The 12,718-nt window shown below is 42.1% G+C and overlaps 1 protein-coding gene across 3 annotated transcripts in view; it reads right to left on the bottom strand.

Annotated features, from left to right (window-relative positions):
• MTUS2 (microtubule associated scaffold protein 2) overlaps nt 1-12,718 on the bottom strand; it is a 386,111-nt gene that overhangs the window by 294,935 nt on the left and 78,458 nt on the right. The window contains exon 1 of one of the 3 annotated variants that reach the window (XM_060770881.2): nt 5,268-5,349. The exons of the other annotated variants lie outside the window; for them this stretch is intronic. The gene's annotated coding sequence lies outside the window, so the exon portion shown is untranslated. Of the gene's footprint in view, nt 1-5,267; nt 5,350-12,718 lie in introns of those variants that run through there. 3 annotated transcript variants of the gene reach the window in all.

The following is a 12,718-nucleotide window of genomic DNA, read 5'->3' as shown; positions in this document are numbered from 1 at the left end:
CAATATTTATACAATAGAGATGCTGTGTTCTGCAATAAAAAAATACAAAGTCAGACCAATAGGAAGGATGCTCACATAGGAAACCTCTGTAAATATAATGGTTTGAAGGTTGGACTAGGACTTGACAGACACATGTTTGAATCTCCAAAGGACAGTGGACTTACCCCCAACCCCGCATGGAGGGTAAGAAAGTCGCACCAGGCCTAGAATGGAAGTGTTGCTGTGGCACCCATTGTGAGGCTGCCATGATTTCAATTCTCACAATGCCCATACAAGATTTGGGCAGGCATATAAATGCTTGGCCACATGCTCATTGGTCATTATGATGCTGACCTAATTAAAAGATGTCCTTGAGCAGTCCCTTTCCCCCAGGTTTTGACTTACCTTTAAGGATTGTTAGGTAAAGGTAAAGGTTTCCCCTGACATTAAGTCTAGTCATGTCTGACTCTGGGGGGTGGTGCTCATCTCCATTTCTAAGCCAAAGAGCTGGCATTGTCCATAGACACCTCCAAAGTCATGTGGCCTACATGATTGCATAGACTGCTAGGTTGGCTGAAGCTGGGGCTAACTGTGGGAGCTAACCCTGCTCACAGTATTTGAACTGCTGACCTTTTGGTCAGCAAGTTCAGCAGTTCAGTAGTTTAAGCTGCTGCAGCACTGGGGGCTCCTCGGGGATTGTTATCATGATAAAATGTGGTAGACAACCATGCATGACTACACCATCTTGAACTTATTAGAGGAAATGTGAGATGTAAATAAAACTAATCCATAACTTACAGTCTTCAAGTTGGGGCTTTCCCCTCATCCCACCAGCCTCCCAGATTTGGATAGTGTGGACTCGGGGAAAAGCCTTATGAGTGGCTTCACTTAGGCTCTAGACTGGCTTTGCAAGAGGGTTTGATCTGCCCCCTTAATATTAGCTTTTCACAAGAAGGCAATGACTTTCTTGTTTAAATAGGTCTTCAGTTAGCTGACCAGGGTGAAGTTAAGTGTAACAGGCTGTGCTAGTTTAACATGCATCGATAAATGTATGTTACTGTTTTAATGTTTTTAGAAATAATTTTCATTGAATTAATTATTTAATGCTTTTTAAACCTGTATTGTTTATTGTTTTACCTGCTCTGTTTTACTGTATAGTGTAAGGTGTTTTGAATCCCATTTGGGAGAAAGGCAGGACAGAAATTAATTAAATAAATGTTTGGTTTTTTTACTTCAACCAAATGAAAATAGCTGATGACATACACCATTTTAAGATTATACAATACCAGTAATATCAGCCCCAAACATTACAACTACAAAAACACAGTAAGCTAAGTATAAGTACAGGTATTTCAAAAAGATTGACCTGTTTTGAAACTGCTATATCTCTGCAGCCATGACTCACGCATGCATGAAACCCTTACCACCTGAAAGGGTGGGGTTTCAAATAATTACCACTAGATGCCTCTCCCAGCACACAAACAGCCCCATCGCAAATCATTCACAAGATGGTGATCTCGCAATGTAGTCCTAGGGCCTCATCATACTAGAGAATGAATCCACTTTAAATCCAGTTTCTGTCTCCTGCAGAATTCTGGGGTTTGTAGTTTTGGGAGGAACAAAGCCAAGAATTCTGCAGAGGCAGCAACTGGATTTAAAGTGGATCCGTTCTCTAGTGTGAAAGTAGTACATAAGATATTCTCCAGCTGCTGAATTATTTTTAGATTTATTCCTCGCTCAAAGTGATTAGTAAAACTTGCTAACTCTCTAAACTGCTTGTAATGTTGTAATTGTAACATGTTAGGTAAAGGTAAAGATTTTCCCCTGTCATTAAGTCCAGTCACGTCCAACTCTGGAGGATGGTGCTCATCTTAATTTCCAAGCGGAAGAGCCAGCACTGTCCGCAGACACCTCCAAGGTCATATGGCCAGCATGACTGCACTGTTACCTTCCCACCAGAGCGGTACCTATTGATCTACTCATATTTGCATTTTTTGAACTGCTAGGTTGGCAGTAGCTGGGGCTGACAGCGGAAGCTCACACCACTCCCCAGATTCGAACCTGCAACCTTTCGGTCAACAAGTTTAGCAGCTCAGTGGTTTTACCCACTGTGCACCGGGGGCTCCTGTAACATGTTACCATAGTGAAATATTATTATTTATTATTATTTATTTAAAAGTTTTATATACTGACCTTCTCACCTCTCTTGAGGGACCCAGATCGGTTTCCAACCATAAAATCACATACAGTCAATAAAACATCATAATTCATATTACAATAAAACATTAAAACAGCAATTACATTCAATAACTACAATGGTCAGTCGTCCTACTAAAAGCATTGTTCATCATCCCCCATCCATATCTCAGGGTGTTGGCTCACTCGTCTAATGCCTGTCTCCATAACCACGTCTTCACCTGTTTCCTGAATGTCAGGATAGAAGGGGCGGTTCTGATCTCCAGTGGGAGAGAGTTCCAGAGTCGCGGGGCCACCACCGAGAAGGCCCTGTCCTTCGTCCCCACCAGACGTGCTCGCGAGGTCGGTGGGACCGAGAGCAGGGCCTCTCCAGATGATCTTAATAATCTTGATGGTTCATAGGGGAGAATATGTTCGGAGAGGTAAACAGGGCCGCAGTCGTTTAGGGCTTTATAGGTTAACACCAGCAATTTGATTTGTGCTCGGAAGCTAATTGGCAGCCAGTGCAGCTTTGAAATTATATTGCTTTGAATTCAGTCCATTATTTTGAAACACTCTGTATATTAATTAACATACTGAAAGGAAAAAGTAAGGAAAATGAGAAATTCAGTACAAATCTATAGTATAATTTAGTACTAATTTACTCAAAAGGTCTGCCTATAGAGCTCAGTGAATTAAGGATTACAACCATAGTGAAGAGGGAGTAAGTGAATTCCATACATATGGCACCACTAATGAAAAAGTCATTTAACAGCAGGCAATTCCACCATGTTCAATTCCTCCTAGATCAGTGCTTCTGAAACTATCTGATGAAGTAGACTTGGATTTCTTTCCATCTGCTATGGACCAGTAGCATATTTCTGCCATATTGTTATCCTAGCTGTATAGTTTCCTGGAAACTTGCCATGGAGCAGAAGCTAGTGGCTCATGAACAGGCATCAGTCTGCAGATCACTACTTTGAGTAGTACAACCTTGGCTCAGTTTTTCAGATCTAGTGTCCTCAAGATATAATAGTCTACAAGTCTTTTCTGGTTTTACAGCTAGCGGGAATTACCAACATATCTGAAGGGCGGTCCTTTGGAGAAGACTGCTGTAGATCAGTGAGAATGGAAGAGCTCATGCCAACTTAAGATAAACCAATTTATCAACTTAAGATAAACCAATTGTTTTAATAGTCTGCAAAATGGCATCTCAGATTGCTATCTCCAGATAAGCAAAAGCAACATCCTCAGAGACTTGAGCCAAGTGTGTCCTGTGATCTAGAAATGTTGTACACAGATGGGGATGTCGTGGCTGCATGCCAAGATGTGGCAAATAACCCATCTCAGGCATCACAATTAATGGTTTCTCTAATCGCGTAACACCTCACAAATACACTATGCTACAGAGAACCTGTCAACGGTATTAATCTAGGAAATAATTAGCTCCTGAAATAAAGTCCTTTCATGCCACTTTTACCAGATGGCTAGGAAAGTCTGTCAGCTAAAATCATGCTGTTTCAGCACCTAAGCAAATGTTGAATAGTTCTGCCTTGCATAAGATAGGTAATATGAAGGTTTAAAAAGAATGGGTGGCTCTTGGGTAACAGAAATCCCTTATCACATTGGTTTCATTTTTCAGAATAGTTATTCATTTTTCGTTTTATGAAATACGATTTCTTTTACACATCATCATGCTGTGGGGTTCAGATGTACTGGTATGTCTCCACATTTCAAAGCTCTTGAAGAAAGAGACCTTGCTTAGATTGTATGATAGCAACCTTGAGGCTTAAATCCCAGTGTTTCGTGGTGTCATTCAAACTGAAGTAGCAGGCACTTGAAGCATAACAAGAATGGAAGTTCAAGAAGGGATGGATCTGTTTGTTTTATTTCCACCATCTGTTATGAAGGACAACTTTGATAGTTACTTTTAGAATGTAATTAGTAACAGTTGCAGTTTGAGACACCATCTCCAACTCAAAACAGTAAGTTGATAGTATCATTAATAATGCTTAAAAGAAACTACAGTATGACTCCCATATCCACAGGATCACAGTTTAATTTATCCACGTCTCACAAGATCTGGCCTCTACAGGCATTATCTAGGTCTTGCAGCATGACTCTATGGTACTTTGGGGCCAGACATCCTTCATGTCAATAGGATCCACTATTATCTACAGTTTTACATATCGACACTGTGGATAAGGGGATTTATTTTTTCAAAAGCATCACTGAAATTGTTACTTTTAATGGACTGCTGAACTGTCATAAATGTGTAAGATACACATTTGTAATTGTTTGGTATTCCTGCTTATCATCATAGTATTAGTGCTATACTTACAAATGTCTCCACATTTCAAAGCTCTTGAAGAAAGAGACCTTGCTTGGATTGTATGATAGCAACCTTGAGGCTTAAATCCCAGCATTCAGTGGCATTTTGCTTTGTTTTGTTTTGTATACATCACCTGTTATGAAAATCTATCTTAACACCCAGCAGCCACACTAAGCTACGGAGATCTGTATTCTTGGTGATTTCCAGATCTTTCCCATCAAAACCTTTTGTGTTACAATCAAAAACAGAATCTAGTCTCAACTCCTTTTCCCACAGGTAGGTGGGATCTGGGAATATCATCCTACAGTGCCTCAGTTACCACCAGAACAGACTTTTGCTTAATGTGGGTCCTGGCTGTTAAGGTAAATTTGGAGAGCCAGCTCAGGAGACAATAAGCAGTTCATAAGTCATACATCTTTGGTGTAGGGCTGTGGCCATAACCTTTAAACTATGAGTGGGATGTGACAAAGTAGGAAATAGACTTTTCTAACATCCAACATTATTGCTTCTCCAACTCTCACAACAGAGCTTGATATAAGGCACAACACAGGAACAATTTGAACCATGTGGTTTTCCTCCATCTCCATTTTATGAGCCCACATCCTTGTAACTATGTTGACAAGTAGCACTGCAAAAATATATTTACCATTAAATTACAAGTGCAATATAATCACATCTTCAAAAGTTACTTTAAAGAAAAAAGTCAATTCTATTGTTGGAAATAGCAACCGTCTTCAAGCCTCCACTAATAATTTGTTTGTATATGATTCTGTTTGCTTACTGTATTGTATATTTATGTTTTGGTAGGCAGCTTTCCCTTTACTCTGTGTTTCATGAGGTTGTGCGAGGGGCTGCAGATGATCAGATCTAAGACTGCTCAGAACTCAGATAGCAAATCCGCTAGGGTGTCCTCAACTATTGATAGGAAAAACAAAATGATAATCAGGAGCAAAAGCCTAAACTCAAGCTGTGACATTCTTTCTATTTCAAACTCACACTCTTCCAGTGAGCATTACAGTATAATTTGCTATAATATGGCATCACATTTCAAATAGGTATATTACTGTTGATTTAACAAGATCTCAATTTTTTTTATATTTGTACAGTCTTTTTTAGTACTCTGTTCAGTGAAGAAGGTTACAATTATAATGAAATATGTACGTTTCAACCACAGGGAATGAGCTATAACTGAGTTATATCAAAACAACCAGTTCTAGATAAAAATCAAATCCATTCAAAATACCATTATTGGATATGTCACTGCCTATGTTGATGGAACCAAAAAATAGTTGGATGAGGAAATGACCGAGGGACCATGTTCATGACTGGACTCATTTTTAAATGTGCATATATTTGAGGGTATCCAATCAGTTTAAATTTTTGGACCTGCCACTCACTGAAACTAATTTGGAGAGGGAGAAAACATAGCAGACTTGGACTCTGCATTGTGTATACTATGAACCCCTGCCAAGATATTAATAGAATCTATCTACTAGACCACAGCATTCAGAATGAGCCCAGGGTTGTGGCCAGCTGTTGGGGTATCACAATAACCAACCTGTTTCTTGTTGATTTTGTATCCGTACACCTAGGCACAGTGGCATAAAAAGGTCTCATAGAAATAAATGGAACAATGCTCCACTCCGGTTTTTGGATGCCAGACTTGCAAGCTGGTGTCATTAGTTGCCAACAAAGGCAACTAATGACACCGGCATTGCTGATATTATCAACCCCCTTGCTTGGAGGTGCAGAGATAAGATGGGATTCAATGCTGGTCTGCTGCCTCTGATCTAATGATGCCTAACCATGGCAACCTGAGGCTGTGCTCAAGCTCTTTACTACGCTGTTATGAATAAAATGTTTCTCACTTAACACCAGGTGCTCAAGCTGACCCAGGACATTTTGCCACTTGAGACAGGTTTGCCAATTGAAGCTTACTTTAATAGTAGCTATTGAAGATCATCCTGTATCACACGTGAAAGCTGATTAAGGAGAACACACACAGCTTTGTATTCCAATAACAGCACAAAACAAACTGCAGCCCTCCTGCATTTTCTACTTAAGTAGCTTGCCTTAATTTATCTAAAGTTGGGGCTGGCTCTGCTGGCTGCAGTTTGTCTGGATCCACATACAGTGAAATGTTTGATGTCTTCTCTGCCCAAGATTCAATATTTCCACTTTCAAAATCCAGTTTCAATATTTATTTATTTGAAACATCTATATTCTGCCCTTTTCACCCCGCAGAGGACTCAAGGTGGAGCACAACATATAAACGGCAAACATTCAATGCCAGGACATAAAACCATGAGTATACACAAACATTAAAATCACTTATATCCACTTTAAAATCAGTTGCTTAAAAACCATCTCAGGACAACATTCTATTTTTGCCTCATTGCACTGCCCCAAAGGCTTGGTACCACAGTCAGTGTTCACCATCCTTCTGAAGGACAGGAGGGAGGGGACTGATCTAATATTGCCATTAAGGGAGTTCTATAGCCTGGGGGCAATCACTGAGAAGGCCCTGTCCCTCGTCCCCACCAAATGCATCTGTGATGATGGCGGGACCGGTCTCCCTGGAAGATCTTAGTCTTCATGGTTTGTAAAGGGAGATGCATTCTGACAGGTAAACTGGGACAGGGCCATTTAGGGCTTTATAGGCCAAAGCCAGAACTTTGAATTGTGCCCGGTAGCAAACAGGCAGCCAGGAGCTGATGTAACATGGGAGTTGTAAGCTCCCTGCATGCTGACCAGTTATTAACCTGGCTGCCTCTCGTTGGACTATTTGAAGCTTCTGAACAGTCTTCACTCCAGCAAAGGATCACCGCCTTGTCGGGGCGCTGGAGCTTGAGCACCTCAATGATGTCATGAGCGAAACCGTGAAGGGCCACCCAAGACGGGACGGTTGTGGCAGAGAGGTCAGACCAAGCGTGATCCCTGGGGAAGGCAATGGCAAACCACTCCAGTATCCTTGCCAAGAAAACTAAATGGACCAGTACAACCAGAGATATGTAGGTATGCCATTGGAAGATGGGACTCCCAGGTCGGAAGATGGCCAAAATGCTACTGGGGAGGAGCAGAGGATAAGTTCAACTAGCCCCAGATGTGATGACGCAGCTAGCTCAAAGCCGAAAGGAAGGCTAGCGGCCGACGGTACTGGAGGCGAACGACGAATCCGATGCTCTAAAGATCAACACACCATAGGAACCTGGAATGTAAGATCTATGAGCCAGGGCAAATTGGATGTTGTTATTGGTGAGATGTCAAGACTAAAGATAGACATTCTGGGGGTCAGCGAACTGAAATGGACTGGAATGGGCCACTTCACATCAGATGACCACCAGATCTACTACTGCGGACAAGAGGAACATCGAAGAAATGGAGTAGCCTTCATAATTAATAAGAAATTCGCTAAAGCGGTGCTTGGATACAACCCAAAAAATGACAGAATGATCTCAATTCGAGTGCAAGGAAAGCCTTTCAACATCACAGTGATCCAAATATACGCCCCAACCACAGCTGCTGAAGAAGCAGAAGTAGATCAGTTCTATGAGGATCTGCAGGACCTACTGGATAATACACCAAAAAGAGACATTATTTTCATTACAGGAGACTGGAATGCCAAGGTGGGAAGTCAAATGACAACTGGGATCACAGGCAAGCATGGTCTGGGAGAACAAAATGAAGCGGGACGCAGGCTGATAGAATTTTGCCAGGAAAACTCGCTGTGTATAACGAATACTCTCTTCCAACAACCTAAAAGACGGCTTTATACATGGACCTCACCAGATGGTCAACACCGAAATCAGATTGACTACATCCTTTGCAGCCAAAGGTGGCGGACATCCATCCAGTCGGTGAAAACAAGACCCGGGGCTGACTGTAGCTCAGATCACGAACTTCTTATTGCCCAATTTAGAATAAAACTAAAGAGATCAGGGAAAATACACAGACCAGTTAGATATGATCTCACTAACATTCCTAGCGAATATACAGTGGAAGTGAAGAACAGATTTGAAGGACTAGATTTAGTAAACAGAGTCCCAGAAGAACTATGGACAGAAGTCCGCGACATTGTTCAGGAGGCGGCAACAAAGTACGTTCCAAAGAAAAAGAAAACCAAGAAGGCAAAATGGTTGTCTGCTGAGACACTGGAAGTAGCCCAAGAAAGGAGGAAAGCAAAAGGAAACAGGGATAATAAGGGGAGATATGCCCAGTTAAATGCGCAATTCCAGAGGTTAGCCAGAAGAGATAAGGAACTATTTTTAAATAAGCAATGCATGGAAGTGGAAGAAGACAACAGAATAGGAAGGACAAGAGACCTCTTCCAGAAAATTAGAAACATTGGAGGTAAATTTCAGGCAAAAATTGGTATGATAAGAAACAAAGATGGCAGGGACCTAACAGAAGCTGAAGAGATCAAGAGAAGGTGGCGAGACTATACAGAAGATCTGTATAGGAAGGATAACAATATCGAGGATAGCTTTGACGGTGTGGTGAATGAATTAGAACCAGACATCCTGAGGAGTGAGGTTGAATGGGCCTTAAGAAGCATTGCTAACAACAAGGCAGCAGGAGATGATGGGATCCCAGCTGAACTGTTTAAAATCTTAAAAGATGATGCTGTCAAGGTGATGCATGCCATTTGCCAGCAAATATGGAAAACACAAGAATGGCCATCAGACTGGAAAAAATCAACTTATATCCCCATACCAAAAAAGGGAAATGCGAAAGACTGCTCAAACTTCCGTACAGTGGCCCTTATTTCTCATGCCAGTAAGGTAATGCTCAAGATCCTGCAAGGAAGACTCCAGCAATACATGGAGCGAGAGTTGCCAGATGTTCAAGCTGGGTTTAGAAAAGGCAGAGGAACGAGAGACCAGATTGCCAATATCCGCTGGATAATGGAGAAAGGCAGGGAGTTTCAGAAAAACATCTACTTCTGCTTCATTGACTACTCTAAAGCCTTTGACTGTGTGGATCATAATAAATTGTGGCAAGTTCTTGGTGGGATGGGCATACCAAGCCACCTTGTCTCTCTCCTGAGGAATCTGTACAAGGACCAAGTAGCAACAGTCAGAACTGACCACGGAACAACAGACTGGTTCAAGATTGGGAAAGGCGTACGGCAAGGCTGCATCCTCTCACCCAACCTTTTTAACTTGTATGCAGAACACATCATGCGATGTGCGGGGCTGGATGAATGCAAAGCTGGGGTGAAAATTGCTGGAAGAAACATTAACAACCTCAGATATGCAGATGACACCACTATGATGGCCGAAAGCGAGGAGGAGCTGAGGAGCCTTCTAATCAAGGTGAAAGAAGAAAGCGCAAAAGCCGGGTTGCAGCTAAACGTCAAAAAAACCAAGATTATGGCAACAAGAATGATTGACAACTGGAAAATAGAGGGAGAAACCGTGGAGGCCGTGACAGACTTTGTATTTCTAGGTGCAAAGATTACTGCAGATGCAGACTGTGGCCAGGAAATCAGAAGACGCTTACTTCTTGGGAGGAGAGCAATGTCCAGTCTCGATAAAATAGTGAAGAGTAGAGACATCAGACTGGCAACAAAGATCCGCCTAGTCAAAGCCATGGTATTCCCTGTAGTCACCTACGGATGTGAGAGCTGGACCTTAGGGAAGGCTGAGCGAAGGAAGATCGATGCTTTTGAGCTGTGGTGTTGGAGGAAAGTGCTGAGAGTGCCTTGGACTGCGAGAAGATCCAACCAGTCCATCCTCCAGGAAATAAAGCCCGACTGCTCACTGGAGGGAAAGATACTAGAGACAAAGTTGAAGTACTTTGGCCACATCATGAGGAGACAGGAAAGCCTAGAGAAGACAATAATGCTGGGGAAAGTGGAAGGCAAAAGGAAGAGGGGCCGACCAAGGGCAAGATGGATGGATGGCATCCTTGAAGTGACTGGACTGACCTTGAGGGAGCTGGGGGTGGTAACGGCCGACAGGGAGCTCTGGCGTAGGCTGGTCCATGAGGTCACGAAGAGTCGGAGACGACTGAACGAATGAACAACAACGAACAGTCTTCAAACTAACTATCTATATGTAACTTCAAACTAACTATCTGTAATGCACCACCTTTAACTGGCATGGCTCAGTGCTATGGAATTATGAGAGTTTTACAAAGTCTTTAGCCAAAGAGTGTGGAAAACTGAATTAATTCTACCTTAGATTTTATTCCAGACTTTAAGGGGAGGAACCCAACACCCCAATCAGATTCAGCCTCTTGGATCACTCCTTTAAAGACTGAGATAAAATCCACAGCAAATTTACTGCATTTGGTCCCAGGTTTGGGGTCATAAAACATTTGTCACCAACCTATTTAAATACACCTGTTTATCTTTAAACCTATGACTGCTGATCAAAAGGTCAGCGGTTCGAACCTGGGGAGTGGGGTGAGCTCCCGTCTGTCAACTCCAGCTTCTCGTGTGGGGACATGAGAGAAGCCTCCCACAGGATAGTAAAACATCTGGGTGTCCCCGGGGTAACATCCTTGCAGATGGACAATTCTCTCACACCAGAAACGACTTGCAGTTTTTCAAGTTGCTCCTGACACGAGAAAAAAAAAAGACTGTTCACTCACGTGATTGCTTATTCACTAAAAAATACATTAGTAGGGGCTGTGGATATGCCTGTACATATGACTCAAACTGGATTAAACAGCGTATAGAAGTGTTGAGATGGTACAAAATAAAACTTGATATAAAAAGTTCTTTTTTAACATGACTATGCTTCTTGCAGTCAAAGAAATGTAAAAGCAATAGCACTTAAAACTTGCAAGAGTTGATGCAAGGAGTTGTCTTACTGTAACCAATAATCCCAGGTTTGCAAACACTGTACAGTTGTAGATATTGGTTTGGGGCTTATTTTACTGCATTCAAAAAACCTTATGATTGTAAATAAGTAAAATCAATGCAGCTTATTTTTTAGCAACTGTGTTTGGAGAGATAAGTGCTGCCTGTCCCTGATTTCATCAGTAGTGCATCTCCCTTCTTATTTTACAGACTACAGTAGTTGATTCTATCAGACATAACGAGTAAGATTGGGTTAAGTACAGAAAAGGACTTACTTGTACAGAGTTACTATACCACATCTCGCAAACCTCATTAGACGCACTTTAAACTAGGTCCACCGGGGGAGGGGGACAACAGCCTTGCGAACACTACTTTACCCACAATATCTGGGAATCGCCAGAAGGCTAAACGGAGGGCTGCACAAACACAACAAGGACCAAGTACCCAAAGCACAATAATCCCAATTAAACAGCTCAGGGGAAGATCTCAGGGGCTCACATGTCTTTACACTAATGCACAGAGCATGGGAAATAAACAAGACGAACTCCAACTTTTAGCACAACACCACAAATATGATATCATAGGGATCACTGAAACCTGGTGGGATGACTCCTATCACTGGAATGTAGATATCGAGGGGTATAACCTCTTTCACAGAAACCGAACAAAGGGGAGAGGAGGCGGAGTAGCCTTATATGTCAAAAACTCTTATGCTGCAGAAGAAATTCAAGACAGCAATCTGGGAAACCAGCTTGAAATCATCTGGATAAGAATCAAGGGAACTGGGACTCAAAAAGATGTCGTTGTAGGCGTCTACTACAGACCCCCAAGCCAGGAGGAAGAACTTGATGAAGTCTTCTGCCAACAGTTGACCAAACAGGCACAGAGAAGAGATGTAGTAGTCATGGGCGATTTCAACTATCCCGATATTTGCTAGAAAACAAACTCGGCCAAGAGTACAAAGTCCAACAAATTTCTCGCTTGCCTTGCAGACAATTTCATGGTCCAGAAGGTAGAAGAAGCAACAAGGGGATTGACTACTCTTGATCTCATCTTAACAAATGCGGAGGACCTGATCGATGCGGTCGAAGTGGTAGGATCCTTAGGGGCAAGTGACCATGTGCTCCTGCAATTTGAGGTACAAAGGAAGGCTGAAACTAAGACAAGTCAAACCCGCATTTTGGACTTTAGGAGAGCTGATTTCCAAAAAATGAAGGAAACGCTGAGCAGCATTCCGTGGACACAGATACTAAAAGACAAGGGAGTTACGGATGGATGGGAATTTCTCAAGAGTGAAATACTCAAGGCGCAATTGCAAACTGTGCCAACAAAGAGAAAAAATAGGACAAGTGCAAAGAAGCCAGAATGGATGTCCAAAGAACTTCTAACTGTGCTAAGACACAAAAGAGACATGCACAAGAAGT

The sequence above is a fragment of the Anolis sagrei genome, chromosome 3, assembly GCF_037176765.1.
Source record: "Anolis sagrei isolate rAnoSag1 chromosome 3, rAnoSag1.mat, whole genome shotgun sequence".
Classification (NCBI taxonomy): Eukaryota; Metazoa; Chordata; class Lepidosauria; order Squamata; family Dactyloidae; genus Anolis; species Anolis sagrei.
Note: the sequence above shows the minus strand (reverse complement) of the source record. Positions and strands in the feature narration are given on the sequence as shown.